We start from the raw sequence: 26,134 nt of genomic DNA on the forward strand, positions 1-26,134 counted from the left end.
TTTGACGCGGACCCTGTGCGACGCATCCTTATTTTATGTTTATCGTATTAAAAAATTTGTACGCTGGTGTCTGCATGATACCAAAAGATTCTGTAATCAATGTACTATTAAAATGTATAATCGATGCATTTTTGGCTCGTCTTAAAATATTAGAAATTGATACTTTTTTACCGCTGACCCTATGCGACGCATCCTTAATTTATGTATAGCAAATGAAAAAGTTTGTACGCTGTTGTCTGCTTGGTACCAAAAGATTCTGTAATCAATGTCCTATTAAAATGTATAATCGATGAATTTTTGGCTCGTCTTAAAATATTAGAAATCGATACTTTTTTGACGCGGACTCTGTGCGACGCATTCTTATTTTATGTTTATCGTATTAAAAAAATTGTACGCTGGTGTCTGCATGATACCAAAAGATTCTGTAATCAATGTACTATTAAAATGTATAATCGATGAATTTTTGGCTCGTCATAAAATATTAGAAATTCATACTTTTTTGACGCGGACCCTGTGCGACGCATCCTTATTTTATGTTTATCATATTAAAAAATTTGTACGCTGGTGTCTGCATGGTACGAAAAGATTCTGTAATCAATGTCCTATTAAAATGTATAATCGATGAATTTTTGGCTCGTCTTAAAATATTGGAAATCGATACTTTTTACCGCTGACCCTATGCGACGCAACCTTATTTTATGTATATCAAGTTAAAAAATTTGTACGCTGGTGTCTGTTTGGTACCAAATGATTCTGTAATCAATGTACTATTAAAATGTATAATCGATGAATTTTTGGCTCGTCTTAAAATATTAGAAATCGATACTATTTTACCGCTGACCCTATGCGACGCATCCTTAATATATGTATAGCAAATGAAAAAGTTTGTACGCTGTTGTCTACTTGGTACCAAAAGATTCTTTAATCAATGTCCTATTAAAATGTATAATCGATGAATTTTTGGCTCGTCTTTAAATATTAGAATTCGATACTTTTTTACCGCTGACCCCATGCGACGCAACCTTACTTTATGTATATCAAGTTAAAAAATTTGTACGCTGGTGTCTGTTTGGTATCAAATGATTCTGTAATCAATGTACAATTAAAATGTATAATCGATGAATTTTTGGCTCGTCTTAAAATATTAGAAATCGATACTTTTTTACCGCTGACCCTATGCGACGCATCCTTAATTTATGTATAGCAAATGAAAAAGTTTGTACGCTGTTGTCTGCTTGGTACCAAAAGATTCTGTAATCAATGTACTATTAAAATGTATAATCGATGAATTTTTGGCTCGTCTTAAAATATTATAAATTGATACTTTTTAGACGCGGACCCTGTGCGACGCATCCTTATTTTATGTTTATCATAATAAAAAATTTGTACGCTGGTGTCTGCATGGTACGAAAAGATACTGTAATCAATGTCCTATTAAAATGTATAATCGATGAATTTTTGGCTCGTCTTAAAATATTAGAAATTGATACTTTTTTGACGCGGACCCTGTGCGACCCATCCTTATTTTATGTTTATCGTATTAAAAAATTTGTACGCTGGTGTCTGCATGATACCAAAAGATTCTGTAATCAATGTACTATTAAAATGTATAATCGATGAATTTTTGGCTCGTCTTAAAATATTAGAAATCGATACTTTTTTACCGCTGACCCTATGCGACGCATCCTTAATTTATGTATAGCAAATGAAAAAGTTTGTACGCTGTTGTCTGCTTGGTACCAAAAGATTCTGTTATCAATGTACAATTAAAATGTATAATCGATGAATTTTTGGCTCGTCTTAAAATATTAGAAATCGATACTTTTTTACCGCTGACCCTATGCGACGCAACCTTATTTTATGTTTATCGTATTAAAAAATTTGTACGCTGGTGTCTGCATGATACCAAAAGATTCTGTAATCAATGTACTATTAAAATGTATAATCGATGAATTTTTGGCTCGTCTTGAAATATTAGAAATCGATACTTTTTTACCGCTGACCCTATGCGACGCATCCTTAATTTATGTATAGCAAATGAAAAAGTTTGAACGCTGCTGTCTGCTTGGTACCAAAAGATTCTGTAATCAATGTCCTATTAAAATGTATAATCGATGAATTTTTGGCTCGTCTTAAAATATTAGAAATTGATACTTTTTTGACGCGGACCCTGTGCGATGCATCCATATTTTATGTTTATCGTATTAAAAAATTTGTACGCTAGTGTCTGCATGGTACCAAAAGATTCTGTAATCAATGTACTATTAAAATGTATAATCGATGAATTTTTGGCTCGTCTTAAAATATTAGAAATTGATACTTTTTTGACGCGGACCCTGTGCGACGCATCCTTATTTTATGTTTATCGTATTAAAAAATTTGTACGCTGGTGTCTGCATGATACCAAAAGATTCTGTAATCAATGTACTATTAAAATGTATAATCGATGAATTTTTGGCTCGTCTTAAAATATTAGAAATCGATACTTTTTTACCGCTGACCCTATGCGACGCATCCTTAATTTATGTATATCAAGTTAAAAAATTTGTACGCTGGTGTCTGTTTGGTATCAAATGATTCTGTAATCAATGTACAATTAAAATGTATAATCGATGAATTTTTGGCTCGTCTTAAAATATTAGAAATCGATACTTTTTTACCGCTGACCCTATGCGACGCATCCTTAATATATGTATAGCAAATGAAAATGTTTGTACGCTGTTGTCTGCTTGGTACCAAAAGATTCTGTAATCAATGTACTATTAAAATGTATAATCGATGAATTTTTGGCTCGTCTTAAAATATTATAAATTGATACTTTTTAGACGCGGACCCTGTGCGACGCATCCTTATTATATGTTTATCATAATAAAAAATTTGTACGCTGGTGTCTGCATGGTACGAAAAGATTCTGTAATCAATGTCCTATTAAAATGTATAATCGATGAATTTTTGGCTCGTCTTAAAATATTAGAAATTGATACTTTTTTGACGCGGACCCTGTGCGACGCATCCTTATTTTATGTTTATCGTATTAAAAAATTTGTACGCTGGTGTCTGCATGATACCAAAAGATTCTGTAATCAATGTACTTTTAAAATGTATAATCGATGAATTTTTGGCTCGTCTTAAAATATTAGAAATCGATACTTTTTTACCGCTGACCCTATGCGACGCATCCTTAATTTATGTATAGCAAATGAAAAAGTTTGTACGCTGTTGTCTGCTTGGTACCAAAAGATTCTGTAATCAATGTACTATTAAAATGTATAATCGATGAATTTTTGGCTCGTCTTAAAATATTAGAAAATGATACTTTTTAGACGCGGACCCTGTGCGACGCATCCTTATTATATGTTTATCATAATAAAAAATTTGTACGCTGGTGTCTGCATGGTACGAAAAGATTCTGTAATCAATGTCCTATTAAAATGTATAATCGATGAATTTTTGGCTCGTCTTAAAATATTAGAAATTGATACTTTTTTGACGCGGACCCTGTGCGACGCATCCTTATTTTATGTTTATCGTATTAAAAAATTTGTACGCTGGTGTCTGCATGATACCAAAAGATTCTGTAATCAATGTACTATTAAAATGTATAATCGATGAATTTTTGGCTCGTCATAAAATATTAGAAATTCATACTTTTTTGACGCGGACCCTGTGCGACGCATCCTTATTTTATGTTTATCGTATTAAAAAATTTGTACGTTGGTGTCTGCATGATACCAAAAGATTCTGTAATCAATGTACTATTAAAATGTATAATCGATGAATTTTTGGCTCGTCTTAAAATATTAGAAATCGATACTTTTTTACCGCTGACCCTATGCGACGCATCCTTAATTTATGTATAGCAAATGAAAAAGTTTGTACGCTGTTGTCTGCTTGGTACCAAAAGATTCTGTAATCAATGTACTATTAAAAAGTATAATCGATGAATTTTTGGCTCGTCTTAAAATATTAGAAATGCATACTTTTTTGCCGCTGACTCTATGCGACGCATCCTTATTTTATGTTTATCGTATTAAAAAATTTGTACGCTGGTGTCTGCATGGTACCAAAAGATTTTGAAATCAATGTACTATTAAAATGAATAATCGATGAATTTTTGGCTCGTCTTAAAATATTAGAAATTGATACCTTTTTGACGCGGACCCTGTGCGACGCATCCTTATTTTATGTTTATCGTATTAAAAAATTTGTACGCTGGTGTCTGCATGATACCAAAAGATTCTGTAATCAATGTACTATTAAAATGTATAATCGATGCATTTTTGGCTCGTCTTAAAATATTAGAAATTGATACTTTTTTACCGCTGACCCTATGCGACGCATCCTTAATTTATGTATAGCAAATGAAAAAGTTTGTACGCTGTTGTCTGCTTGGTACCAAAAGATTCTGTAATCAATGTCCTATTAAAATGTATAATCGATGAATTTTTGGCTCGTCTTAAAATATTAGAAATCGATACTTTTTTGACGCGGACTCTGTGCGACGCATTCTTATTTTATGTTTATCGTATTAAAAAAATTGTACGCTGGTGTCTGCATGATACCAAAAGATTCTGTAATCAATGTACTATTAAAATGTATAATCGATGAATTTTTGGCTCGTCATAAAATATTAGAAATTCATACTTTTTTGACGCGGACCCTGTGCGACGCATCCTTATTTTATGTTTATCATATTAAAAAATTTGTACGCTGGTGTCTGCATGGTACGAAAAGATTCTGTAATCAATGTCCTATTAAAATGTATAATCGATGAATTTTTGGCTCGTCTTAAAATATTGGAAATCGATACTTTTTACCGCTGACCCTATGCGACGCAACCTTATTTTATGTATATCAAGTTAAAAAATTTGTACGCTGGTGTCTGTTTGGTACCAAATGATTCTGTAATCAATGTACTATTAAAATGTATAATCGATGAATTTTTGGCTCGTCTTAAAATATTAGAAATCGATACTATTTTACCGCTGACCCTATGCGACGCATCCTTAATATATGTATAGCAAATGAAAAAGTTTGTACGCTGTTGTCTACTTGGTACCAAAAGATTCTTTAATCAATGTCCTATTAAAATGTATAATCGATGAATTTTTGGCTCGTCTTTAAATATTAGAATTCGATACTTTTTTACCGCTGACCCCATGCGACGCAACCTTACTTTATGTATATCAAGTTAAAAAATTTGTACGCTGGTGTCTGTTTGGTATCAAATGATTCTGTAATCAATGTACAATTAAAATGTATAATCGATGAATTTTTGGCTCGTCTTAAAATATTAGAAATCGATACTTTTTTACCGCTGACCCTATGCGACGCATCCTTAATTTATGTATAGCAAATGAAAAAGTTTGTATGCTGTTGTCTGCTTGGTACCAAAAGATTCTGTAATCAATGTACTATTAAAATGTATAATCGATGAATTTTTGGCTCGTCTTAAAATATTATAAATTGATACTTTTTAGACGCGGACCCTGTGCGACGCATCCTTATTTTATGTTTATCATAATAAAAAATTTGTACGCTGGTGTCTGCATGGTACGAAAAGATACTGTAATCAATGTCCTATTAAAATGTATAATCGATGAATTTTTGGCTCGTCTTAAAATATTAGAAATTGATACTTTTTTGACGCGGACCCTGTGCGACCCATCCTTATTTTATGTTTATCGTATTAAAAAATTTGTACGCTGGTGTCTGCATGATACCAAAAGATTCTGTAATCAATGTACTATTAAAATGTATAATCGATGAATTTTTGGCTCGTCTTAAAATATTAGAAATCGATACTTTTTTACCGCTGACCCTATGCGACGCATCCTTAATTTATGTATAGCAAATGAAAAAGTTTGTACGCTGTTGTCTGCTTGGTACCAAAAGATTCTGTTATCAATGTACAATTAAAATGTATAATCGATGAATTTTTGGCTCGTCTTAAAATATTAGAAATCGATACTTTTTTACCGCTGACCCTATGCGACGCAACCTTATTTTATGTTTATCGTATTAAAAAATTTGTACGCTGGTGTCTGCATGATACCAAAAGATTCTGTAATCAATGTACTATTAAAATGTATAATCGATGAATTTTTGGCTCGTCTTGAAATATTAGAAATCGATACTTTTTTACCGCTGACCCTATGCGACGCATCCTTAATTTATGTATAGCAAATGAAAAAGTTTGAACGCTGCTGTCTGCTTGGTACCAAAAGATTCTGTAATCAATGTCCTATTAAAATGTATAATCGATGAATTTTTGGCTCGTCTTGAAATATTAGAAATCGATACTTTTTTACCGCTGACCCTATGCGACGCATCCTTAATTTATGTATAGCAAATGAAAAAGTTTGAACGCTGCTGTCTGCTTGGTACCAAAAGATTCTGTAATCAATGTCCTATTAAAATGTATAATCGATGAATTTTTGGCTCGTCTTAAAATATTAGAAATTGATACTTTTTTGACGCGGACCCTGTGCGATGCATCCATATTTTATGTTTATCGTATTAAAAAATTTGTACGCTAGTGTCTGCATGGTACCAAAAGATTCTGTAATCAATGTACTATTAAAATGTATAATCGATGAATTTTTGGCTCGTCTTAAAATATTAGAAATCGATACTTTTTTACCGCTGACCCTATGCGACGCATCCTTAATTTATGTATAGCAAATGAAAAAGTTTGTACGCTGTTGTCTGCTTGGTACCAAAAGATTCTGTAATCAATGTACTATTAAAATGTATAATCGATGAATTTTTGGCTCGTCTGAAAATATTAGAAATCGATACTTTTTTACCGCTGACCCTATGCGACGCAACATTATTTTATGTATATCAAGTTAAAAAATTTGTACGCTGGTGTCTATTTGGTACCAAATGATTCTGTAATCAATGTACTATTAAAATGTATAATCGATGAATTTTTGGCTCGTCTTAAGATATTAGAAATTGATACATTTATGCCGCTGACCCTATGCGACGCATCCTTAATTTATGTATAGCAAATGAAAAAGTTTGTACGCTGTTGTCTGCTTGGTACCAAAAGATTTTGTAATCAATGTACTATTAAAATGTATAATCGATGAGTTTTTCGCTCGTCTTAAAATATTAGAAATTGATACTTTTTTGACGCGGACCCTATGCGACGCAACCTTATTTAATGTATATCAAGTTAAAAAATTTGTATGCTGGTGTCTGCATGGTACCAAAAGATGAAAAGATAAATATTATAATTGTTGTATAATATGTAATTAACGTACAAGCTGTGGATCGAGAATGCGCTACGAATAATTCGAAACATCATTCTATCTTTGTTCCATATTAGTAGCACATTCTCGACCGCAGCTTATATTGTATAGTTGAAGGAAATAAATGGCGCGCGCGAAGCGCGCGCTTTGTAGTGTTCTAGTGATATAAAAATAATCTGTAAACAATGTACTATCGAAATATACAAGCAATACATTTTTTAGTTCTATTAAAATATTAAAATCGATTAAATATCGATACTTTGTAGCTGTGGACCCTAATATACATCGTAGATTTATTTTTCATATATTAAATAAAATAATTTGTACGCTGGTGTCTGCTTGGCATCAAAATATTCTGCAAACAATGTACTGTCGATGTATACAAGAGAGGGATTTTTGGCTCGTTTTAAAATATTAAAAGTCAACACTATGTCGCCACGGACTCTACGAGGCGCATTCTTATATTATGTATATTAAATTAAAAAATTTCGATAGTATCTATATTGTAAAAAGATTATTTTTATACTAAACAGATACGAGCTTACAAATTCTTTTATTTAATATACATAATTTATGTATGCGCAGTACAGGATCCGCGACAACAAAGTATCATCAAGACGAGCTAAAAATTCATCTCTTGTATATTTCAACAGTACATTGTTTGCAGAATATTGTCGTATCAAGCAGACACCAGCGTACAAATTCTTTTATTTAATATACATATTTATATATGCACAGGGTCCGCGGCAACAACGTATCGATTTTTAATATTTTAAGGCGAGCCAAAAATTCATCTCTTGTATATTTCGATTGTTTGCAGAATATTTTGGTACCAAGCAGACACCAGCGTACAAATTATTTTATTTAATATACATAATATAAGAATGCGCCGCATAGGATTCGCGGCGACATAGTGTCGACATTTAATATTTTAAGACGAACCAAAAATTCATCTCTTGTATATTTCGATAGTACATTGTTTGCAGAATATTTTGGTACCAAGCAGACACCAGCGTACAAATTATTTTATTTAATATACATAATATGAGAATGCGCTGCATAGGGTCCGCGGCGGCATAGGCCCACATTCTGAACCTTGTTTTATCGATAAAAAAAGATCCAGAATGTGGACCATTGTATCGACACTTAATATCTTAAAACAAACCACAAATCCATCGATATATACGAGTGATGAATTTTTGGCTAGCCTTGAAATATTAAATATCGATACTGGGTCGCCGCGGACACTATGCGGCGTATTCTTATATTATGTATATTAAATAAAAGAATTTGTGCGCTGCTTAGTACGAAAATATTCTGCAATGCCTTTTATAAAAGTTCACTTTTAATATTAAGTCATTATTAATATTAAAAATAAATCTGTATAATCACTATTAATATTAAAATAAAAATAATATTAATTTTTGTGTCATTAATATAATAAAACAAAGGATTTTTTTACGCGACTGCTAAGATATTGATTAAGAACGTGTGTAGGCTGTTGTATTTTTGATACAGTAGTAATCTGCAGATAATATACTATGAAAGTATGTTATTAAAAAATTTTTGGCGCGTATTATAATATTAGGTATCATTAATTTATCGCCGCGGACCCTATACGGCGCGGCTTTTTTTATGTATATTGATTAAGATCGTGTGTAGGCTGTTGTATTTTTGATACAGTAGTAATCTGCAGATATTATAATATGAAAATATGTTATTAAAAATTTTTGGCGCGTATTATAATATTCGGTATCATTAATTTATCGCCGCGGACCTTATACGGCGCGGCTTTTTTTATGTATAATGCTAAGTATGTATCTCAAAAACTATAATTTTGAAAATGAAAATATATTTAAAGAATAATAATTATACGAACTTTATACAATTTTCCAACAATGAGGACACTATCTCGAGAGAAACTTATATTTTCGTGTGAAACGACAGTCACGTTGTTTAGCAAATTTACACGACTCAATTACCTGCTTGCCTGCATAACCGTTGTCCCGGTAAATGTTAATGCCATTAGGTATATAACAGCAGCTGGGAAAGCGAACAGAATCGTTTGTTTACTTCGTTTCTTCACGAGAGAGACGAGATCGTAGGAGAGGATATAGCCCTCGGGTTCATATAATCCGGCGTTCCACCGACGTAAATTAATTAATCAAACGTAATACGCAGGCTCCTTTTCCCGCGTTATTATGGACCGAGAAAGCGAAAAGGATCACCCCGAGGCAAAATTAGGATTTTGGATACGCGTGCAGCATCCTATGTGCGAGTCCAGTGTTCCAGAAAATTAAACCGCGACGCAAAATTAAATCTTTGCACACGATATCGCACCGTTTATCGCTTGTAGAGATAGTATTTATAATGCGTGATGTTTATAATGTTAAAATTAAAATTAGTCATAAATATAATTTGTTGTGTGCTTATATTTTGAAACAAAAAGAATATATATTTATATATATTACATATATGTTTGTGAAATATATACATTTAAAAAAATTATTCTATCCTTTTTAAATTATGAATGTTGATCAATTTACCTAAGTGATAATAATGTCATTTCCGGTGTATGTTTAAAAAGTGCTGCAAAAAATATAATTTCTAGGAAAATATAGGTAGTTCATTAAAAATAATTCATCTTTCGCATTAGCAGCAGCATTGAAGAAGTACAGCCGACATAAAATATGCTAAATTGATTACATCCCGGTTTCGTTAATTCGAAAGCGAAAGAATAGCGATGTAAACTTATGATCCGGCCTCCCAACGCGAATAATATTGTTCGCGCAATTAAGGCAAATGCGCGACACGCAGTAATTCTTCGTTTAACCAAATCCGCGGTATTAATTCCGTAAATGAATTTCGCGCAGCCTCCACGGAACGAAAAACGTGCATTCGCTTAACGACGAGGGTGGTCTACGAATATTATAATTTATGAACGAAAGAAATACTCCCCCGTGTTGAGGCGTTTACTTTTCATATGAGATTACATGTTTTTCTTTGCTCGTGGCACTCAAATTTTCATTCGCACAAATATTAAATTATTTGTGTTAATCTTTATTATAATTAAATTATTACAATCCGTTATATTATTATTATTGCGATATTTTTTAGTTTACAAATATTTTCTTTCATAATTATTTAGTAGAATTTCTTGTGAAAATTATATGTGTATAATACTATGTATTTTAATGCATAGAGAGAAGCAGATATTAAATTAATAGAATTTTTATTATTAATACACATATCTTTATAATTTCTCATTCTCTCCCCCTCCCCCCCAAAGTACCTATTATACAAATGTCTTAGATCGTTTACCCTAATGACTAATGACGGTTAATATATCCTATCTTGGAAATGTCAACCGGCTTCACATCCTGCGCGTTCGAGGAGTACGACGAAAGGGTGGTCGGAGGCTTTCGCAGTCGAGCGATATAATCTACCGGTCCTGGACCGGCACATTTGCGTTGCAGCAGTCGAGGGGAGGGAACGAGCAAACGGAGGCGCGTAATTTGCGGGTTGTAATACCGCGCCCGTCATTTGTAACCTGTTCGGGACACGTAAGTACAGCCAAGAGAACAGCGCCGGGGAGAGAAGTAACTACGTAACCGCATGGTCTCATTGAGGGGGATGTTTCCCCGGTTTCGAAACGGATGTAACTACCTCTACCACCCATCTACGTGGCACCTCCGGAAAACGCATAGGGGTACTCGATCACCGCTTCTTGCGGTGCCATGGCTTCAGGATCTCGTCTAAATAATATATTACAAACGCTGCTTAACATTACATGCCAGCCAGTCCTGGCAGATTGCTCGCAGTCACAATCTGTCTCCATTTAATTGCCTCTTCGCTAATTTCCTAGCTTCTGTCTTAAAAATAATTCAAAAAGCATATGTATATATTTATATATACATATGTAAAGAGAGAGAGAAAAAAATTATCTAGATAAAGTCGTTGTATGTTAATCAATACAATTGAAAATTGATTTTCCTCAACTTTGATTATGATTGAGAAGGTAACTTTTTTTATGATTAAAAAAATTATATATAATGTTATGGAAATTATTTAATTCACCCAACAATGGTTTCGAATACGCTGAATTTAAATCTTCTCCATTTTATTAATATATTAAATTGCAGTAAATGTAAATGGAGGATCAAGCAGCCAGTGTTTAATTTAAAATTCATTACCAACTCTATTCGCCTACCGCGAGTATATCAGCTCCAAAAGTAACAATATCTGAGAAAGATATTCATATCTCACGCAACGCTTGTGCTTTAGAAAGCTGAATTTAGGAAGCTGCGTCGAAATATATTCTCATTATTTTATCTCGGTTCGAAGGAAATAAAAGACAGGCAAGGAAAGAGAGCCCGCGGGATATGTTTGGGCTGGGTTTCCCCGAAAGATTCAAGTGAAATTTCTGCGCTTCGGGCATGCTCAATTTAGTGAATGGCTCGACAGAAAAGACGAAAAGGATGCAACCCGGTTCGGGAGGGAAGGGGAGGAAATGCATTCATTTTGCACGGATCATAAGGCCTTCTCTCGCACGAAATGCAGTCGAAAGAGAGAGAGAAAGAGAGAGAGGAGGGTTCGGGACTCCTCAGCCGAGGTTACTGCACTTCGGGGACGAGTTATCCTCCCCATCAGCCACCAGAAATTCTCACTCGAGCGTTCTCCGGTGAATTCTCGAGGAAACGCAAGCTCCTTTCGCAAGGAACGCAGCTGCGAGATAACACTCCATGGCGATTTAAATTTCCGAATGCACTGTGTGTTGCACGCATAAACAAATTTGTAAATAAATTATTAAAAGTATTGCCGCGAATCGAATAAAAATACACTTAACGATTAATCGTTTTTAAATTGAGTACTTCCGTAGAAAAATTTCTTGTTAATTTAGAAAACTATATATTAAAAAAAGCTATGCTCTTTCTAATTAGACTTAAATATCCTTTCCTTTGGCAACAACTGGTTTTGAAATGAACATTCTCGCAAGTTGCCGTTAGGCAACACAGCTGTTCTTAGACATTTGTAGGCCGCAATTAGGAAAGAAATAAAAATTAATTCTTTCATAGTAAAAAGAAAATAAGGCTCAAGAAAAACGAGGCCGAAGACTCTACTGTCGCATCGAGGAGAGTGCTTGAAAGCGAAATGGCGACCGAAAGAAGGGCGAGGTGAGAGAAGGTACGACCGAACAAAAGCGAAGGCACCAAAGGGGAAGGAAGAATTGGATTCGCGGACGAAGGCGCAAAAAGAAAAGTGCCGCTTTATGAAAGCATCTTTCTGTCTTGCCACGCAGACAACACTTGTCCCGCTATTCTAGAAAAATGTACCTGCCTTCTACGGGATGAGAAACTTCTGCGATTGCAGAAGGATTGACCACGAATAGTTTCTGGCAGTAATATCGGGACAAAACGTTTCGATCCTTTCGTTCTACAAGCTACTTTTTAATCGTGCCGCGTCTCTGAAGATGTCTTTTTCTATCATTCCTCTCTTCTCTTTTGGCTTAATAAAGATCCAATGCGCCTTGACTCCATAGTCTCTCGCAAGCGGAAAATTATTGTTTTGGTCTCTTTTTATGAAGACTACTATATACTATCATTATATGGTAGAATTTTATATAATTATAAATCATTAAATTAATTATTAATTCGATAAGATATACAGTGACAAAAATTCTTTGTGTATTATTAATAAAATACTTATTGTTAGAATAAAAAATTTCTTAAACTTATTATTGTAAATAATAATAAAATATCGCACAATTAATATATCGAAATATTTCAATTCTCTTGCATTGTGTTTTATTATTTTCGAATAAATGATATATTTTATAGTTATATTTCTATGCGGTACAGAAACATTCCGCGGAATTTGCGTTATATATATTTTCTGAAAAAGTTGTCGATGTAATCAAATCACGCAAAGTATTTTAGATTCGAGAATCGAAGAAAAACCTGCTGACTTTCAAGCAGATTACGGCAAAAGAGCTTAAAATAAACATTATACATTTATATCCTTCCGATTCGCGATTATTTTTTCATTGCGCATAACATGTCGGAATACTTTTCCCAATGTATGAATTCATTTGCATCCATTATCACGTTTTTATCATTCCGGCATATCGACGCGGCACAGCAAAAACGCATATGTAAAAGCAGGGAAAAATTTTATCATTTTCATCGAAATCTGTCATATATTCTTTAGTCCACTCGATCAGAGTTGTTTTTTTGGCTCATTTTTTTAGCTAGTAAAATAATTTACTTTTATTATTAATTTAATTTTCTTGTATAAATAGTCTGCCCATTTTATTTGTTCAATTTTGCCAACTTTCTTTAAAATCGAAGATAAAATGTTTGTGTGGACAATTCCATAAGTTAAAGGAAATTCTCACGGGATCATATATTGCGTCAAGATATGTCGTTCAAGAGGAAGGAACGAAATACAAAATCACGAAGGTAGGAGAAAATGAGAATCGGGTTGAACGGCCGTTTGCAAAATTATTGGATGGAACGAGGGAAATCGGACGGAATCCGCGTGTGGCCGCCAGCCACAAATACCGGATGTGACTCGTTCCTCCTCGCCCTCTGCTCGGTAGCTATACGCGCGTTCTGCTTGGTGAGAATCTCCACATTTGCCCAGCCCTGCTCATCGGAAATCATTGCCACGCCGCCAATTGTCAACCGCCAGCACATCGGATTGGCTCCAATCCCAATACAACCGATTCGCGATTCTGTCCAGCACGATCGCGTTATCCGGATTATCCACGGTTGCGCCCCTTGAAATAGCAGAGTCCGTAGGACGTGGAGAAGTTTCGGATTTCAAAACGACTTTTCGAACCGCTCTTGGATTTTCCAAGTATCAACCAGTCAAAGAATTGATATTGATGTAAAAATAAATGCACGCGATTTAATATGGTAATTTTAAAATCACAATTTAAACATCATGTATGTAATTATTTATTTTTTTCCTTTTATATAGATTTCAAAGAATCAAAATTTTAAAAATAAATCTGAAATTGTTTTGCGAAGATTGACTTCTCAACGTCTTTAGATTTCGATGATTGCATCAGGAATCTTTTATCGCGCGTAACTTCGAGTTCGAAAGTCGTGCTACAAATTATAGACGGGAAGTGCAACCGCGATAAATCCAGATTTAGAAAATTCAGATTTACAGAGTCGCGGGCGGGGATGTAAAGGGCCGCAGGAGTGCGCCATAAATTCAAAGAAAAAACGAGAACAATGCGCGCGGAGGGCGAGCGGAGGCGGCCTCGTCGAAACTTCGGCCAAGTTAGTTTCTCACGATTAAGGCTTACTGCCTCTTATACCGGGCACGCCGTTCCGGTATATCGCTTCCGGTATCTCTCTCCGAGAGACTATCGCAAACCCTCCCCGAGAGGATCTCGATAGCGCCCACTGGCGTTTGGCCGAATGAAATTTTAATTTTTGATAAGGCGCTACTCGCGCCAGTTTTCCTGGCGTTTTCTCTCTGCTTTCTTCCTCCCTTTTCCTCCCAACCCGCGTGATCCGGGCAACCAGCACTAGTTTCGAGATATTAAATATCGCCGAGAAACGCGGTTGCAGCGAAGCGGAGAAATTTCACGAAACGGGCGCACGGACAGCTCCTATGGATCTTTTAAAACCGCTCAAAGGGCAAGTTGCATATTTATGCAAGAAGAAATCTGTTTCCATAAAGTGCATTATAGGCTCAGTCAGTGTTACGCTCTTCGGTTAGTTACGTCACCGATATCCGATTCGGTATCCTATACCACATTCTTTTTAATATCTTATAATTTTCTTTGTAAGAGTTTCCATAGCGCTACTTTGATGAATAATGCATGAAATAATCTGTTTCGAATATTAATCAACGGATTTTGATTATTGTTATTTCCAGGTATATTCATATTATTATTATTTAAAAACTGGTCCTATCATATCAGCAAGACTGTGAAGATTCTACGCTACTGCGCCGTTTTGATTATTAGGTACTACAATCACCATTCCCTCGTGATTTTTGAATATCACAAAAGTAGCTCACACAAAAATAAAAATTCAGAAAAATGTGTGTAATGTCATTTTCAATAATTCGTCGTCATCGATTCGATACGAGACGTAGTCATCATTATTTTGTGACAGGATTGCAATAAGTAATGTCAACGCAATTTTGATACCATTATCCTTCTTCCTTTAAAGCTCAAATTTATTTGTGAAAAATTCTGACGTATTCAATTAAGAAATACGACATTCGCAAAATTGTCACTTCATCGTCATATGTTTTGATGTATACCACAGAGATCGTATTAACCGCCCAATTCAATAGTCCTCCGAAAGATAATGCAAAATATTGAAAAAAACGTGACATTACATAAGATATATGATTCGACCCTAAAATTAAGAAAAAATTAATTATCGTCGATAATGATTAAAACATTAAAAAATGAAAGAGCGCGGTTAAAAATATGGGAAAACATGAACAAAGTGGTCCTCCGTTCAATAATAAAAAATATTTTTTAAAAACGTGTCATGACCTAACGTTATGGTATCTAAATCGTGACCCTAAAATTTCGAAAAAACTAATTATCGCTGGTAATGATTAAAACATATTAAAAAATAAAAGAGCGCGTTTAAAAATATCAGAGTGCATTAAGAAATGGTCCTCCGAGAGATAATAAAAAATATTGATAAAAGACGTGTCACAACCTAACGTTATGTTATCTAAATCGCGACCCTAAAATTTCGAAAAAATTAATTATTGCCCCTAATGATTAAGACTTATTATAAAATGAAAGAGCGCGTTTAAAAATATGGGAAAATATGAATAAAGTAGAACCTTTTCGTTCGATAACAAAAAATATTTAAAAAGACGTATCATGACCTAACGTTATGGTATCTAAATCGCGACCCTAAAATTTCGAAAAAAACTAATTATCGCCAATAATGATGTTTTAATTAAGAATGGAAAAATCTCACATATTTTATATATTTTTTGCATCTTATCTGCCTATATTTACTAACTTCCTTAATAAAACTTTAAACTACATTCGCAATTACCTTTAAGGTAACTGTAATGTGTCTATGTAATGTGACCTCTGAGATAATTAATTGTCGCTACTAAGCAAGCTATTAAGCAAGCAGCTTCCATTTGCTCCAATTCTAATCAGCTCCGGACTATCAGTTGATAATTACAATTATCGGTTCCGTTTGTCATGGAACATGAAGGGTAGTGTCTCGTAGCAACAGTGCAAAGATGACTAAATGGAAAGCAAGTAGAAGAGAAAAAGAGGACGAAAAGGAAGAGAGTGAAAAACAGAAGTAAATATTCCATGGCATGTGGTATGCATTCGTACGTCCAACGGACGACAGCAAAATACACGACGCGAAGTGTTGGAGCGACGAAGAGGAATGGAAGAGTACAACTGCGGAAGGCTTCTCACATTGCAGGGTGTAAGCCGAGAGGCGAAGGGTGACGGAGCAGTGCGTTACGCCATGTGTGAAATTACAATCACCCCTAATGCCCTCCCTTCGACTCAACTCGGTTTTCGCGCTCCTATACAGTCGCATAAAGTATTCAGGGTGTTTTGGAATTCGTGTGAGCGTGCGACGCGCTTTAGTAAGACTATTAAATCGCGGATTATTTTTGCGGAAGTTATTTATTTCCTATACTTATTCATAATTAATGGAATCGCGCACTTTCTCGTTTAAATAATTTTAACGCTAAATATTCCAATTCGTGTCGTAATTAAGTGAATTACGCCTAATACAGCCCGTTTAAGTTTCATTTGTGTATTTGATGCACCTGCACGACTAATGGTGAAAGACCTATGTCACAAAGGTTCGGTGCACCGGTTCTGAAGAGTCTTTAGTAAACTTTGACGTATAAACCTGTCGAGGCGACCCTCGAGACTGCGGCCGCTTATGCGGCGACTCGGAAATATATAATCGTTTAATGTTGCGTTTAATGCACGCTCTTGAGACAGTCGTGGTGCAAACCGATTAAGAAATTTATATAACTGCTGCCTTTCGCGTCTGCTATTAATTTACCGCTCGAACATACACACTCACGACTGCATGGCATTAATGATTAATTTCGTCGATCTTTCTTTTTTGTGTGCGCGACAAGATTGTGTCGTAGATTATAAAATTTTTTTCACAAGTTAAAGTGAATATTTTTTTTATTTGAATCTTTATCTCTTATTAGAAAATATCACAATTCAATATAAACATTATTTTTACTTTTTTTTATTTAAGTATATCACGTTTATTCTTACGCAAAAAAGAGAAAGGTTTAAAATTTTTTATTCACTACGTAGAATATAATTTGCAGTGCAGATTTCGCGTATTTATTAAAAGATAAATTGTCTGCTTGACTAGTGCGAATTATGAATGCAATGCGCTCATTAGTACGGTAATTTTTTCGAGCAATTTTGTTTCGCGAATGTGTAACGAAGGGTGCATTTTCTCTGCGAAAGCCGATAGGGAATCGGAGAGACGAGCGTGGATATTAATGTTGCAGAATCCGATTTCTACGGGGTGGACAGTCAATGTATATATGTACATGCTATTGCCAGAAGTCGTCAGCACGAATGAGATTAATAAATATTAGAGAGAAAGAGAAAGAGAGAGAGGAGAGAAAGAGAAGAAAGAACGTGCTCCAGGGATGCGCGTGATTTAAAGAGATGGCTCGCCTCCGAGCCTTTTTTAATAAATAAACCGGCTACGCAAAATTACTTGGGATTATTATTGTACCCTTTTTTCGTGTACCGCCAGGTAATCGCTTCTCCTGTCTCGGTCCACTCGCCACGCGGAATAATTAATAAGCCCGAAACCGATGGATGCGACTGGACGAAACGATGGAAATGTCGACGCGGTGCGACGTGTATTTAAATGTCCAATCCAGCGAGATACGTCTCAATAAATTTTCCAGCTCAACTGATCGGCTTTACTCTTTAAAACCTGTCGAACACTTTGAATAGAACGATAAAACGCAATTTCTATTGACAAATATATAGGTTGCCCTGATATCGGAAAATGTTTCGACGATAGACAATTTTACTTAACGAAAAATATATACATGTATTGCATCAATAAATTTATAATAGCAAATAAATCTTTTATTTTGTAAATGATATAAAATTTAAATAATTAATATTTGGTATTCTTCGAATCGAATAAAAAGCAGCGCATGAGCCGGATGAAGAAAATGAGATAAGAGATACAGCAATTTCAGAACAGGTCTCTGTTGGTATCGATTTTTGCACGCTTGTCGTAGCGCGTGACACGACCCAGCAATTCACTTTTGTAACCCTCCCTTCTGGCAAGTACACAATTACGGTGCAGCTCTTGTCACGCTTTCTGAAGCCATTGTCTATTACGATCGTTAACAAGCCTTCGATCACCTGGCAGAACGCCTCACCAATCCACTGCAAATTTTCCGATTTTCCAATCGCTTTGCCCGTTACTCAATAACATCGCACCATTTTGATGCAATTTTTCTTTCAGTAAGCAATATATTTCCTTAAATTTCGGATTTTCTTCGAATTTTTTATTATGAAAATCTCGAAATGTTATATACGACAAAAATCATTCGATTTTAATCAAAACCGCTATCATCTTATTATTCCCGTCGCTAAATATTAGATATCTTATTATCTGCATAGCAAATAAAAGAATGTTAAAATTTAAAAAATTTTGAAGTTTTCAAAATTTTATGCACAATTTTCTCGATAATTATTCGCCAAGAAATTTAAGTTTTCAAAAACATTAAAGCGCATCCTGCTAAAACATTTTACGAACGAGATTCAATTGCGTTTAATATTCAAAAAAACACAGCGTGAAGAAAACCGGGAAAGAACTTACTATAATACTATTATTATCATTATCGGGTGCGAAAAGTGAAAATGCGTGTACACATCGCGAGTCAGACAGCTATGAGGGGATGTTAAGTCAACTTTCTAGACACTGATTAATCCATATACAAGTTTATGTAATTTATAGATTAACTTCGCGGTTCCTTCAAAGCTCAACGTTACGATCTTACATTACATAATTTTCTGCATTTCCTTTGATTGAGAATCTGGAAGCTTAACGCTCGAATTTTATCACTTTAATTTATATAACGTGAGACACCGTAAATTAAATTTTTAAAAAATCACACTCATCTTAAATTAAATCTAAATTATTTTGTGTTTACATAAATATAATAATACGCATATTTGAATATTTAGCTACATAAATACAATAAAATAATTGCGTTTATTTGCTTTTTATTTTAAAACAATTTTAAAGATTACTTTTATATGTATATTTTTCGCGTTTTTCGCAAAATACGAACGAAAAGAATGACATGACATTTAAAGGCACCCACGTGCGCGTTTCTAAACGACGTTCCTGAACGGTATCAGATGGGGGTAAGGGATTGCTGCTGCCATGAACCAATGGGGGGTTGCGCGCGCGCAAGAGAGCAAGAGAGAGGGAGGACTCGCAGGGGGTTGCAGGAACACGACGGCGTCGTCGCTTGGCAGCGCCGTGACGCCCTCGACGCGAACTAGGCAACCCTCTGTGCACGACACCCCTAGACACTACAGCATTTCTAACCTCACCACCCTCGCGCACCACCCGTTCGTGTTTGCGTGACGTGTGTATTCCGCGCTGCGTTATATCGTTTCTCTCCTCGTTCTACGGCGCAGTACGCGCGTTATCCTTGTTCCGAAAGGTTCGATGCAACCAGGTGCAACGGGAGACAGTGAGGGCCAACGGGGTGCGAGAGAGAAAACGAGAAACAGTGGAGGGAGAAGCCAGCTGGCTCCAGGTTGCTCGCGAGAGTCCTCGAGGGTGGAAACGGTTTCGGACATCGCTGTAAGTATTTTTTTGTCGTTACACCATTTTTTAGAAGAACGAAGGGATTGTTCAGGAATTCGTAGAACGATTTTTGACCGATATCATCAACGACACGGTTTTGCCTCGCAAGGGATAGAACTCGATCAACTCCTTCGATTTTCATGGTACACACTATAATATAATATTATTCCTGACATTTCAATCTAACACGTGTGACATCACTTTTTATTATATTTTTATATATCTTTGTATCAGAATTTATTATAAATAAATAAAAAATCTAGAATTCTCAATTAAAAAAATATCTTTTTTTTTATAATGTAAATATCTTGATAATTCAAATTATAAATTGACTGAATTTAATTAACTTGATTTTACTTGATACTGAAAACAAATCTTTTTTCTTTTCAAATATTGCGTAATACATCAGTATCTGACAGCTGTCTCTCTTTTGATAGTACAAATTTCATACTCTATATTCGCGCTTTCGAAGCTGTCGGCGCGAGCTTAACGCTTTTCAGTAAAATCTTATTCTAGCTGTAGAGCGATATAAGTGTGTTCCGGTTATTGCGAAAGGTAATTCTCGCCTATTGTTCTCGTGCACCGCTGATAAGCACGGAGCACTTTTTCTTTTTCTACGTGATGAGAATTCGCGCCCAACACAACCGGACGTTATGATCTAAATTATAAAGACGCTTTGTCTTTTTACTTTTCCCTATCGCGTTTTCAAAACTCTCATATAAAGAATTGTAACCATTCTCAATATTAAAAACGCGATCACATAAAACAAATGCTTCAACTAACTACATCTACCACACACTAATATTTCTGATTGAAACCTTGAACTATTTTTTACCGATGTAAAAAATAATTACATGCTTGTTGCAACTATTATAAGTCATATAAATCAAGTGTCAAGAAATTAATATTTAACACATATGTATTTTCAGAATTTTTATGAAATTCTAATTTTTTTCAAAAAATGTAAAATTGTCAATACGTTTTAAAATAAAATCTAATGAATAAATGTAAAAGATAAATGACTTAAAATATGCCAGATATTATTAATATAAGTATGCCAGAATTTCATCAATTCTATTAAAATTTTAAAAATGAGATTCTTAAAAAATTCCTATGTAAGATCCTGATTATCATTCACAACATGAATATCAATTAGTCATTGATAACTTCTCGCGACTAGCTACAATGCATAGGAAATGTACGAGTGAAAAGTCGAACGGAAAATGTAGAATTTCATATATCTTCGTTGCGGCAGATCGATACGCCAAAATTCCCGCAATAGTTTTCGCTAATATAGCATAGACGGATCCAATACCAATAGTAATAAATCGTAAGACTTCAATCCAAAGATCGATTTCGTGCAATATTTAAGAATCGTGCGCGAGAAGCAGATAGAGCGGAAAAAAGACCCCAACGCGCAGTTCTCTTACGTTCCTTTCCTTTCGTTTTTCGCTTAAAGCTCTGGGATTTCGTATATATCGTTCGTGGACCGAACAATGAGATCGATACGAAACACGTGTCACGTTTCTCCTTCCTCGTCGATGAGCTTTTAATCCAACTGATAACACGCGGTATCCTAATATTTAAAATTTAAACCATTTTAACTTAGGAAAAAGAGCGTGAACTATTTATAAATCATTCAAAAATTTAATTTACAATGAAAAAAATAAGCTTTGAAAATATTTTTAATAATTTAAGAATAAATTTAATTTATCACTCTTTTTCTTTCTCTTTCTCTCTGATTATTATATATATATACTCTCCTCTTTCTAATAAAATTTTAATATATATATATAATTATATTAATAATATCAATTTTAATAAAGTAAGATGTTTTATTAAATTTTATTAAACACGATCAAAGTATCATCTTCAATTCTCAACCGCGCGATTCATTCCCCCTGTAAATTCTTTCGTCTAGCTTTGAGCCATTTGAACTCTCTCGATCTCTTCACTCATACCTATAAAATTATCGGAAAAGCAGCAGTTCGTAAAATCGCGGTGAAAATCAAAGTGAATAGATCATTTGCGAAATGACGAGGCGCGAAACCAAGCATAAGCGACCAGAAGAACAGATAGAGAAAGAGAAACGCGAAAAAATAAAAATGAATAAAAAATGATTTTCCCTTTCTTCTTCTCTTTTCCTATTTCCCTCGATTTCATTCTTCCAAAGCGTGAAAACGTATGTCCCATGCAGACATGGTGGTATGTATGTACACCCGCGTGCATTATTATTTTTCTTCCGCGCTCTTATCCTTCCACCCCCGTGGATGGTAGCCTTCGCGAATATTTTTTTTTTTTTTTTTTTTTCGTTTCGTCCTCATCCCTTCGTCCTTTGCTGTCGCGTTGCTTCTTCCTTTGTCTCCTTGGAAACCTTGTGGTAGTTATACGACGTTCGGTCGCGAGAGATACTAGGAGTGGAGAAGAGTGCGCGGAGAGGACGGAGGGAAGAGCACGAGGATACGGTCCCGGAACGTGACTTGGATGCAATATTTAAAAGCAGCGCAACGTCAATACTCTCTCTCTTCTCTCCCGGCCTTTCTCGCCGTCTACGTTTCTCCGCCCCGAGACCCTTCGAGGCCGAGAAGAGCACCGGTTACCGTAATACGGCACTGAATCGGCCCCGCGGTCTGACCTTAACCCGGGATCATCCCCTCGTTCGATGGGGGCTTCCCCCGTACGTTGTGCCGCCGTTTCCTGAATTTCGTTTTGGCGCTTCGACGTATGGGGAATTTGGACGAGGGCGACTTCCAGGATTGGCATGAACGAGAGGGAATCCGAGTGTGCTTAAGGTCACCATAGATCGTGAATGCGCTCTTTGACTGTCGCGGGTCAAAAGACTGTTCAAACGTGGTTTCTCGACAAATCGCGTGTCGCGTGTCGTCAAATGTCGTTTTGCCGAATCGTCTCTAACATCCTTGACTTTCAGTCAAGACAGTCGTTAACAAATGTAAATGTGACTGTATAAAAATAATTTTAGAAAAGTTTTATAAGACATATATATCTATGTATATATAGTAAAGAAAATCTGCTTGTATTTATAAAATTGTTTTCTCGCGCGATATTATTATAGAATTATATTAAAAATAATGTAAATTGAAGCGTTACACTGCAAATTACGCGAAAATTGAAGACATAATACTGTAGCTATCAATAACACCGCGAACACGCGAATATTTTATCATTTCCTGACATACCTCTATAATTTATTGCTAATGCTTTCCTGTGCACGGTCGGAAAGTCATCCTCATTCCCTTCTATAAGCAGCGAGTTCGGGGAAACGAATGAGAAACTGGTAAAGAGAGAGGAAAATGTACGAGCGATGATATAAAACGGCGAGAAAATGCAGGAAGTTATGACAATTATGAGAAGAGGCGGAGGAAGAGGCGTCTAGTTGTGCGACGGCTCGTGAAATGAAATCGGGACGGAGAACGATCGTTTATAAGTTCGACAGATGGAATTCTTCCTTCCCTCACCATTTTTCCCCCTATCATCGCGGCACTCTCCTGCATCGACAAACGCCTCTCTAAAATCTAATTAGAATGTCTGACAAGAAAAAAGCGGATATCCGGCAAATTCCTCTTGACACATTCGGTCATCGATAATACATTTTCTTTTTGCTCAATCATGGATTAGCCAGATTATGATTATCCAAATTATTTACTTCGATATTCAAAAATAACTCGTATATTCCATATTTGTGTATTAATTAAAAATAAATATAAATTTCATCGATTTGGAGAACACATCTTTTCAATCTTGAAAATATCTTTTTAATGAATATTCTTTCATAGCTTTTACTTTGACAAATAAAGATAGATAGATATTAACTTAGAAAAACCTCAGGCAATTCTCTTTCCGTTCGCCAACTCTCTTTGCACTTCAAATCCGGAAGCCTTTGATGCTGGAAGGAAGAACATGTCCCGGCATGTCCTTGCTTCTCAGTAAATTCGCGGGGCAATACAAAGTGGCGTATGCGGGTCACGAAGAGAAGATCTATGTTCACGCAACCAAGGTTGACACAACCTAATTAAGAGAAAACTATAAAGTTTCCCATACCGTTAGATTTTCGAGATATTCTTTTTATTATTTATGCACTAATTTCATCCTTCATAATACATATATTTTATTCATAATATATTTTAATATATTTTCTGTTATTTTCTGTTACTTTTTAATATATGCAAGCGTAATTTAATTGTTTAAAAAGATTTTATTGTGTTAATTTAGTGACATTAAATAGTAATTTTGTTATTCAAAATATGAAAATCAGAATATTTGCGAAAAAAAGATTTACACGAAAGTTTCTTAATATATTCGTAACTTTCTTTGTCTCATTGTCATAAAAATTTTGGATTCTGCTGTACATTTTTTTTATTGATTAATTTTGACTGATGTAATTTTACTGAAGGTTTATATAACACACACACACACAAGAATTAATCCATTGATTTAAAAATCCCCAACATACTACATTTTATATATTACATTTTAATTCAAAAATGACAATAACTAGTTTGAAACACAATTTTGTCATAGCTATTTTTATTTATGACACGTCATTTTACGTTAAATTTGTCGAATAACAGAGAATTAAGATTTATGGCTATTGTAATAATTATTTATTCGCAAAACTAATATGAACTATTTTCATCGATATTTAATTAAAATGCAGCCGAGAGAGCCACTGATGCGATAAAAATTTGTAAGAAATTTTTCTGAAATAAAACAAGATTTTAAACATTTTTCTTATATACTGGTAGAATTTTTAATATTTAATTTGTGTAAAGGAGAAACGCTTCTAAATATAATATATTTCTGTTCTAGACAGGTTAATCCGTCTTTGCAAAGACAGATGTAGAATTAATTAATTTATCATAGATTTTATTATCGTAATAAATTGCTGCGGGTGCAGACTTGAATTAAAATATCACTTTATAGCTGATTAGCACCGATTAAAGTAAATATTTAACTCGCGCTTTGTCGTAGGTTAATCACTAAGTAAGATTGCATAAAGGGGCTGCTGTAACACAAACCCCCCCGTCGAGTCGCGACGGGAGCTGGATTTATGGCGAGCGCTACGAAACTCGCCTTCTCGGAATTCACAAAATTTAGAGGCTTATTCCTTTAGCAAAAGGGACGGACCGAACAAAAAACAAAAGGGAGAAAAGACAGGTGCTGAAATGCCAGCATTTCCTTTTCACCCTCTTCCCTAGCGACTCGCTATTGTCGATTGACTTGGAGAGCAATGCCTTATCTGAAATTTCATCCGTGAAAGAAATTCTTTACTTTTGACAAGAATCGCATATATGTTCTGCGAATGCTGTCGTTTCATCTAAAAAATTTGTGATGTGTCGTATGAAATATGACTCACTCGTATTTTATAAATGTAAAATACAGATGTAGAGATATTTTTGGGATTTATGCGCTGTATGTTTTGAGAAAATTAATATGAGAGAAATATGTAAATAAACTAAAAATACTTTTTACGGAACGTTTCAGCGCATTATTTTTACAAAGGCAACCCTCCTTTCTAAATTCTGTCGACTTAAACTCCCGGGCTTATTGCGGCGTCCTATGTTAAAGTAAAGTTACCAAGGCTTAGGACACATCTTGTACGATAATTTGCATGAGTAGACAATACAGGCGGTGACATAAAAAAAGATGTTACCAACCAGCTGTTCCACCATTCAGGCGCCATGGTCTGTCGGAGTTTCCACCCTCCTCTGTGTCCTTTTCTCCTCAGTTTCGCACCCGCGCCCTTGCCCTTGACTTTCCTCGCCCCTCTACCATCCCACCGAAACACCACTACCTTATCTTGCGCTTAATTCGCAAAGGAAACGGTCGATGAAGGGCGTGTCTACTGCGCCTGGAAATTCGGTGGAAAAATAGCGGGGGGGCAAAAGGGCAGGAGCCAGCCGCGGAGGATGCGAGATGATTTCAAATGTTATGCGTTGCGCTTTTTTAATCAAATCTTTATATCGCGCGTTCCCACACGAATAACGTCCGGCGCGAGTT

At 35.1% G+C, this 26,134-nt stretch overlaps 1 protein-coding gene and 1 long non-coding RNA gene across 2 annotated transcripts in view; one reads left to right on the plus strand and one right to left on the minus strand.

The window, feature by feature from the left end:
* Positions 1-26,134, minus strand: part of LOC145940356 (uncharacterized) — a 124,010-nt gene that overhangs the window by 83,618 nt on the left and 14,258 nt on the right. The gene's annotated exons all lie outside the window — the stretch shown is intronic.
* The window catches only part of LOC145940355 (protein Fe65 homolog), a 151,191-nt gene continuing 144,851 nt past the window's right edge, over positions 19,795-26,134 (plus strand). Inside the window, exon 1 of the mRNA XM_083045412.1 lies at positions 19,795-20,113. The gene's annotated coding sequence lies outside the window, so the exon portion shown is untranslated. The remainder of the gene's footprint in view (positions 20,114-26,134) is intronic.

The sequence above is a fragment of the Prenolepis imparis genome, unplaced genomic scaffold (assembly GCF_030444845.1).
Source record: "Prenolepis imparis isolate NDT839.2.m4 unplaced genomic scaffold, iyPreImpa1.0 SCAF_9, whole genome shotgun sequence".
NCBI lineage: Eukaryota > Metazoa > Arthropoda > Insecta > Hymenoptera > Formicidae > Prenolepis > Prenolepis imparis.